We start from the raw sequence: 8,782 nt of genomic DNA, 5'->3' as shown, positions 1-8,782 counted from the left end.
AGTGCTACGCATGACAGGAGGGTTCAAGGTGTTCTGTAGGATTTTTGCAAAATTTTCAATCATGGTACATAGAGAACCCAACTGGACTCGGTCTTGAAACTCTATCCCTCCTGGTGATTTTCCTACCTTGTTGCAGCATCATAATTCTAAACCAGAGTCTTCTGCCAGTTTGCGTTATTTCTCTGCTCACAGTCAGCACTGACCCCTTGCTGTTTACAGCAGTGGTTCCCGAAGTGAGCTCCTGGGACCAGCAACATGAGACCACCTGGGAACATGCTAGAAAGGCAAATTCTTGGACCCCATTCAATACTCACTGAGTCAGAAACTCTAAGCTACAGGGTCCAACAACTGTGTTTCCACAAGCTCTCAAGGTCATTCTGATGCTCGCTAAAGTTTGAGAATCACTGGGTTGTAACATTAAGTTCAAACTTTTCAATCTGGCTTTTAAAACTCATAATCGAGGTCTAGACAACCTTCCAGACTTACCTAATGGAACGTGAAACTGACAAGATGGCTTCATTTAAGATCCAAATATCATATGTATACACAAAAAGTATATATATAAAATTCCTAATCCATCACTGAATGTTCCACTTGCTCAACTTACAATGCTTGCCGCTCTCTCTCTCTCTTAAGGATACTTCCCTTACATCACCAAAGATTCAGTCCAAAGTGATTAGTTCCCATACCTAATGCTAAGCGGTGAGGGACTTGAGGCCTCGTTGACAACGTCACAGAGCGTCAGCCCTGCACTCTGGTCTTCTACAGTCCATTGAAGGCTTGCCCATTCTGTAGTGATTAACTTGCTGGTCCAGGCTTTTCAGGCCAGAACTGCATTCAAGACCCATCCACCGCAGCCACCTAGTGATCTTAAGGCTGAGAGCCAGGTCTAGAGCGCCTGCTGGACTCAGATGCGCACTGCAGAAGCACCGCAGAAACCAGCTCTTCCTGCAAGCCAAGGGCTCCGGCGAGGACACCATGTCTCCACCCAGCTTCCCAAAATGGAGTTTCCATTTGAAGTCTTTTCCTAATGGCTGACTTTAGAAAGGACCACCCAACCCATAAAACACAGTAAATACTATTGAACTTCTAAAAGAAAGGGATGGGGTTTTTGATTACTCTCTTACCAAGATGCTTCTAAGCCCAGGTACAAAATGACTCAGGTACCATTGCTGCATAATGAAGATTACCAACAAGTCAGGTAAACCAAAAGTCAACCATGGCGAGCCAGGGGACTTCGGTTCACTCCTAGGAAATCGGTCAAGACCCTCCTCACTTATTTATCCTCCTGGCGTTCATTCTGTTTAGATTATTTCCAGCCCCAAATCTGAGTTTGGCTCTTATTTTCAGGGTAACTCCTGACTTCCAGGCGTGTCAGCTGGTCCTGTCGTCCCTGATTCAGCTCTTAGGGGATCTCAAAGAAAGTTAGATCAGATGTAATCCTTATGGACCTTCAGAGGTCATTCTTAGTCCCAATCCAACCTCCTCAGCTGACAAACCCTTGGCCCATCCTCCTTGAAGTTGCCTTAATCAAGATATAACTCTGCTGGTCCCTTTGCCAGGACCAGTGGGAGACCGGAGGGTCTAAAAACTCCCCATTTCTAGATGTCAGCAATGTGCAGCTATTTTTACAAAACTAGAAGTAAAAACAAGCTATCGACAGCTCCGCAAAATCAAAATTTCTCTATCAGTTATCTATGACTGTATAAGATACCCCCAAATTATTTTAAAATATCTATAGCTATTCCTTAGCTCTCACAGGGTCTGTAGGTCAGCAATGTTGGAGTAGTTTGGCTGGTCATTTCTGGCTGGAATATCTCACGAGGTGACAATTACCTGAAGGCTTGACTGGGGCTGGAGGATCTTCTTCCAAGATCACTCACTCATGTGGCTGTCAAGTTGGTGTTGGCTGTTGGTTGGGGGCCTCAGTTCCTCTCCATGGAGACCTTTCCATGGGACCAATTAAGTATCATTATTAAGGTTGCCAGATAAAATACAAAATACCTTGATATTATTTCCAGAGAAATAGTGAATATTTTTTTAATATAAGTACGTCTTATATAATATTTGAGACATACTTATATGAAACATACTTATTCTAAAAAGCAATCATCATTTCTCTGAAGCTCAAATGTAGCCAGGAGTCTTGTATTTTTATTTTATATACCTGGCTGTTCTAGTCATGACATGCAGCTGGCTTATTCCAGAATGAGCTGACGAAGAGACCAAGGAAGACGGCCTCAGAGCCTTTTATGATCTAGCCTTGAAAGTCATCTGCCATATTTGACTCCCTGTACAGTCCAGCCTTGACTCAGTGGAGGAAGAGTCCACACAGGACTGTGAATACCAGGAGAGGCGGTTGTCTGGGAGGCACAGTGGATGCTGCCTACCACATCTTCCCCCTGAGAGTCCCCTGGCAAAGGTCTTTAACATCGAAGCAAGGAAGTTTGGGGACATGGATGGGAGTTCAAATTTTTTTAAAATTTTCATATACAAGAAGTGAGACAGCTCATAGTTTATAAGTGAAGAAAAGAGGATAACATCTAGACACAGAGGAAAAAGCGCTTTTTAAAAAGAAAAATAGCTTACGGTACTAACTGCCCAACTCCATATCTACTTTTCAACAGAAGATAGAAGAGGCTAGCAGCCTTTAAATTAAAAGGGAAATGGGCACGATTGAGGGCTTGTCATCTGTTCACTTAATACGTCCCAGGGGCTCTGGCAGCTCGTCTTTTGGGTTTACAGAATATAGGATTAATACATTTTCAATATTTATAATAAGCTTGAATTTGTGCTATAATCCTTCCTATCAAAGATGCTACAAATTCACTCTTTACCTATCCAAAAAAAGGACAAGAAAAGATGCATAGAAAATGTCATGTTTTCGACTTTATAGAATATTCTATCTAAATTTAGATTCCTGACAAAATGACCTAGGAAATTTACACCCACCATGCTAATGAGGGAAGCCAGGAGGGTATCCACCCAGGACTGTTGCAGGAGAAAAGAGCGAATATCATTTCAATTAAGGTGCCAAAACAGTGACAAGAAGCCTGGGGTCCCGGTGACCCAGGTCTGGATATCAGCTTGTGTGCTGTTCTGAAGGCATACCCTCCACTTGGCCTTGGTCATCCACAAACTCATTTCTTGGCCCCCCGAGGAAACCACAGCCTCAGGCTTTCTAGCTGAAAATAAATTAGACTATCAATAGAGAAGATATTTACAAGGCAGGGAAAAATGCATTTCATTTCTCAAGTATAAACATTAAGTGACTGTTGCCGGACTCAGATCCCCTCTACTCCAGGGCCCAGACCATTTTCTTCCTGTGGAACCACGGAGTGGAATAAGATGTTCAAAATGATAACCATATAAATAACTGTTGGGCTACGGATGGGGACTGAGGGGCATCAGTGTGCCGGGGCCTGAAGTCGGGTGGGTCATCGGAAGAGAGTCGGGGATGCATCTGGATGTGTACTCTTTGCACTGAGAATTGTGTGTTGGAATTTTCACTAATGAGTGAAGGTTGCAGCAAAGTGAATAAACTGGATAATGCAAAAAATGTTTTCCTGTCTGGTTCATAATATTGAGTTTCAACTTCATGATGTCACAGCTTAGGATGTGACTGACTTTCAAATTATGCCTGGGGCCGTTGGTAAGTGTGAAGATATGGCTAAGGCTGGGACAGCCAGACAAGTGGGAGTGGTGTGAGTGTGAGCCTGTGTGTGTGTCTGAGTGTGTGAATGTATGTGTCTGTGTGTGTGTCTGTATGTGTAAGCCTGTGTGTGTCTATGTGAGAGTGTCTGTGTTTGAGTGTGTTTGTGAGCCTGTGTGTGTGTCTGTATGTGAGTATGTGTGAGTGTGTGTGAGGGGGGCACTTAGCATCTTGAAAATGATTGCCAGGCCAGCAGAGACAATATAACCCAAACTCAAATAATGGTTCTCAACCTTGGCTGCACATTAGAATTTCTGCAGAGCTCTTAAAAATCCTCATGTTCAGACAACACTACATATCAATTAAATCAGAATATTTTAAGGTATAACCCAGGAAGTATTTTTTAAACTATCCAGGTGATTCCGATGTGCAAGCAAGGATGAGAAAACCACTGACCTTCTAGAAGATTCCCAACATTAAAGAAGCAGTAGAATTACCTGGATGCTTGTTACAAAGGCTAATTCTACTTCAGAAATTCTGAAGCGGGATGCAGAAATATTATTTTCAACTGACACCCTAAGCAACTATAATAAAGATTGTCCCTGAATCCTCATTTTTGAGAAACACTTTTGTAGATAATTTTCAGCAGAAAAGGTGAATAATACAGAGATAGAGTTAATGATAGAGTATTGAGAGTGACACACGGGAAGCTAGACATTCTGGGAGAGGGCTCAGTCTGAGGACTTCATATAAGCACTTTATATAAGATGCCTACAGGTACTTACAGAATTCACAGTGACGTGGTGGAATCTAGTTGGCTGGTGGCAGGAAAGTGAAGCTGTCTTCAGACTCAGTCGAGTGGGGGAAAGAAAAAGATTTCCAATGTAAATCAGTACTAACTTCCATCATAATCATTCTGTTCATCAGATCTGTTAGAACTGCATGCAAAAAAAAATCCAATAAGCTTTGATTAGAGTCTAATATTTTTTTCCAATGAGAAAAGTACAAGATTTATAAAGAATGGACATAGTAAAATGTATTTTGGCTTCTCCGAGTAAAATTTTGCTCACCTGTCAGGTTTATTCACTCTCCTAGAGATTTGAGGCTTTGGAGTGATTGCTAATTTTGAAGACGAAGGTGTCAGCACATGTTTATGTTCATAATGAACCTCTCTGTTTCTATTTCCCTCTCTTTCTCTCTCTCTCTCTTTTAGTTTCTCTCCATCTGTCAAGCAGTTTATGAATATAAGTTTTCCATTTCTTTCCTCAACTCAGAAGGAGAGGATATCACGGAGAGCTCCTGGGTCAACAGGAAAGCTTTTAACACACTGACCTCTCCCTAGCTTTTCCTGAAACCTGGCATTTCTGGGGCTGAATCCATTGCAAGGAGGAGGAGCGGAAGCGAAGAAAGTTCTGGCCAGCTGAAGCTTTTAGGGGAATTCAGGTGGGGAAACTAATTCCCTATGCTGAAATGCAGCCAGGCCAAAGAGGTTAACACCTCATCTTTTGCAAGAAGTAACTTGGGACAGCTAGTGACGAATCCTGAGTTTTGGTCCAAGCTGCCTCTTATCTCTGATAGTGCCCCCTGGCATCATTCGGCTTAGCCCTGACTCATGGGACAAGTCCTGCAGCTGAGCTACCTGCTCGCTTCCCACGGACCTGGAGATGCCCTGGAAAGCTTTCTGTCCAATGGCTGGCTAAGCCGACCCATCCTCCCGTATCAGAGCTGAATAGGTCTTGGGGCAAAACTGTGCACAGAAAAGAATGTCCACACATTGAAACTGGGAGTCTGTGACAGTCTTTCATAAAAATGCCTCTGGAATTTCCCCCACTACCATGGGATAAAGGTTATTCAATCCTTGGACCTCAGACCTCAAAGGGATCATTACTTATAGCACAAGTCCAGGTCACTGGTTGTTTTGCCTGTAGATCATACGGCAATTACAATTCTGGAGGCTGGAAGTCCAAAATCAAGTGCCAGCATGCCCATGTTGTGGCGATGGCTCTCTTCCACTTTGTCCACTACTGTCTTCTCGTTGTATCCTCACATCGTAGAAAGAGGGCAAGGGAGCTTTCTGGGGTCCCTTTTATAAGAGCACTAGTCCCATTCATGAAGGGTCCACCCTCATGACCTACTCACCTCCCAAAAGTCCCACTTCTTTACACCATAACCTGGGGATTAGGATTTCCACATATGAATTTAAGGAAGGACAAGATTCAGTCCATAACCCTTCTGATAGGAATGCCCTTCCTCTCTCTTGACTCCTTGGAAATGAGGCTGTTTGGGGAGTTCAGCACAAGGCTTCTCATTCAAGACACCTTCCCTGCCCCTCTCCCTCCTGGGCCATGGGCACACCTTCACACAGCCACATCAGGGACACTGCCAGCTGGGGACCCATGTGTCTCACTTGCTGAGATGAGAACCCGTGTTCTTCTCCTTTTTTACAGTCTAAATTCCATTAAATGCCTCCTGAATGCAGGACTTTACATCCAGGTATCCGGAAGGTTCATTTTGGTCTTCAGGATGTTTACGTGAAAAATAAGGGGAATCTTTGAAACTCCTCAAGTGCTGCCTAGAGTTTAGTCAGAGCCGTGAAAACCGAAGACTAAGTGATCACAGCAGCAAGTCAAGTCTAAATTAAGGCATGGAGCTTTGCTGAGCCCAAGACGTAATTTCATTCACTTGTTTCTCCTTGACGGCCGTATTTTTTGAAAAACTCACAATCTGAAAACTTTACCCACGTTTTCAAAGATCTCGCTATCCACCACAAATTCAGCCCATGAGCAAATACTATCAACTCTATCTCCTAAATATATGTTGGATCATCTGATTTGTCCCGTTTCCCTACTGTCACCTTAGCACAAGACAGGCATCCTCTCTTCTCTGCACAACTCAGATTGCTTCCCACCTGGTCCACCTGCTTGGACCCATGCTCCCCTTCAGTTACTCTATTCACAGTAGTCAGGGTGACGTTGTTGAAACGCAGAGAATATGATATTGACATCTTACTCAAAACACTCCAGTGAATTTCCATCACATATACAATAAAGTCCAAACTCTCTACTCTAGCTCACAGATCCCCTGGGGCTCTGTCACATATTAGCCTGATGTTCTTTCTCCTGCCCTCTTGCCCATTAAGCTGCACACACAGTGTCCTTCTTTCTGTTTAATGAATATTCCATCTAATTCCTGCATGACAGCCTTTGGACTAGCTGTTTCCTCAGCCTGGAATGCACTCCCCACCAATCTATGCATAGTCCTCCTTTCATCACAGAGATTTAGCTCAAATAACACATCTTCAGAGAGGTTTTACTGAAGAGATAACCTGAAGTCACTCTCTGTCACATCCCCTATTATAATTATTTGCCTATTTGTGTTATCACATCTTTTTTTTTTTTTTTGCTGAGGAAGTTTAGCCCTGAGCTAACGTCTGTTGTCAATCTTCCTCTTTCTTTTTTTTGCTTGAGGAAAATTAGCCCTAAGCTAACATTGTGCCAATCTTCTTCTATTTTGTATGTGGGTCACCACCACAGCATGGCTGACAAGTGGTGTAGGTCCGTGCCTGGGATCCGAAACCACAAACCCAGGCTGCTGAAGTGGAGCACGTTGAACTCAACCACTATGCCACATAGCAGGCCCCACAATTTCCTTTTTATTTAGTTAGGTTTACTGTCTTTCTTTCCTCACTAAATTTTTGAGAGCTGGGATGTTGTCTGTTCTGCTCCCCACTTAACCTTATTATCTAGAAGAGTGCCCATCACATAGAGCCTGATCAATAAATACTTGTTGAAATAATAGATATATTATTTTTAACATATTACAAAATAATAAACCCTTTGATGTTTATCTTAACATTACTTATTGAAAAACTAAAAATTAACTTTTTTTGTAAATTAGGGAAACAGGATCCATTAGATATTGAGAGTTATCAAATTACTTAAAGGTATTTTAAATATAATGTTGAGCAATCAATTCATTCTAAGAAATTCAGTTTCCTTATCAAAAAATATTTAAAAATAGTGACAGTTTCTTTTTGCACTGCTCTCCAGTACATATGTATAATTTTCTTTTGAAGAAGCTCCTTGAGAGCATGAAATACACCACACCCTGGTGGACCTCTCACAGTGATGAGAAAAAGCAGTTTCTAATCTCACTACCGAAGCTTGCATGGCCTGCACAAGCTATAAGACACAATTTCATTGAAAGGGTTTGACAGGTCCTCTGTAAGCTGGGGAAGGTATGTTTTATGTTATGACCCAATAAGGATCACTTAATGCATAGATCACTTTTGTAAAGTGAGAGTCCTATTTTCAGGTCAAACTCCACGTGGAAATGGCCCTCTCCCTGCCAATTCTATTTCAAGTGGAATATGAAATGGCTTCCATCTTTACATTTCAACTCATGTTAGATCAGAGGTTGCAGAGAAGAGAGAGGCAGGGATGACTGTAGTGTACATTCCATAGAATGTTTTCAAATGTAAGCATCTCCATAGTTACCTTAGGTGGGATGGTTTGTGTTATAGCTCTAGTTGGAGCTATAGACACTCGATTAATAAAAAATTCCCCACAACACATCCTAAAAGAATGATTCATAGAAACAGCTCTGTTCCTGGATATCTTTGAAAGTGATTGATACTATATACAGAAAGAAGTCAGGGTATATCCAATGAAAAGGAATCAGGATGGACCCAAAACATAAGAGGGCCCTCTTAAGTAGTTGATAATTGAATGAAAAACACAAGTGAATTGCAGAAAAACAATGTCTGAATTGGCCCAAGATCTAGAGAGTTCTTTAGATGACATTTTGCTAAGGGGTAAGGGGCTTATTATGCACGCCTCAGTTTTTGGTCATTTATGCTCTGTTTACATAAGGAGTATAGCAAACATGACATTTTCATGGCAGAGAATATGTCCAGTCATTCTGAACAGATCATTCTGTGAAGGAACCATTTAGCTATGGTATAAATACATATGTGGAAGAAGTGGACCCACTGACCACCATGTTGGGGTCAGAGTTCTAGAGACCTAAGTGGGCAGGCTAAGCAAAAACAACCAACCAAACAAACAAAAAAGCAAATTTATTCGGTGGCAAGACTTATTTCTCTTTGGGTTTTCTGTATCTGTATGCCCT

At 42.1% G+C, this 8,782-nt stretch overlaps 1 long non-coding RNA gene across 1 annotated transcript; it reads right to left on the bottom strand.

The window, feature by feature from the left end:
• Positions 1-1,836: 1,836 nt before the first annotated feature.
• Positions 1,837-5,054, bottom strand: LOC138920553 (uncharacterized). Its single transcript, XR_011431943.1, has 3 exons — positions 4,723-5,054; positions 4,438-4,590; positions 1,837-1,946 (listed from the first exon to the last, which is right to left on the bottom strand). It is a non-coding gene; the product is annotated as an uncharacterized lncRNA (long non-coding RNA).
• Positions 5,055-8,782: the final 3,728 nt, after the last annotated feature.

Source organism: Equus caballus, chromosome 24 (assembly GCF_041296265.1).
Source record: "Equus caballus isolate H_3958 breed thoroughbred chromosome 24, TB-T2T, whole genome shotgun sequence".
Taxonomy (NCBI): domain Eukaryota; kingdom Metazoa; phylum Chordata; class Mammalia; order Perissodactyla; family Equidae; genus Equus; species Equus caballus.
This window is presented reverse-complemented; position numbering and strand designations above follow the sequence as displayed.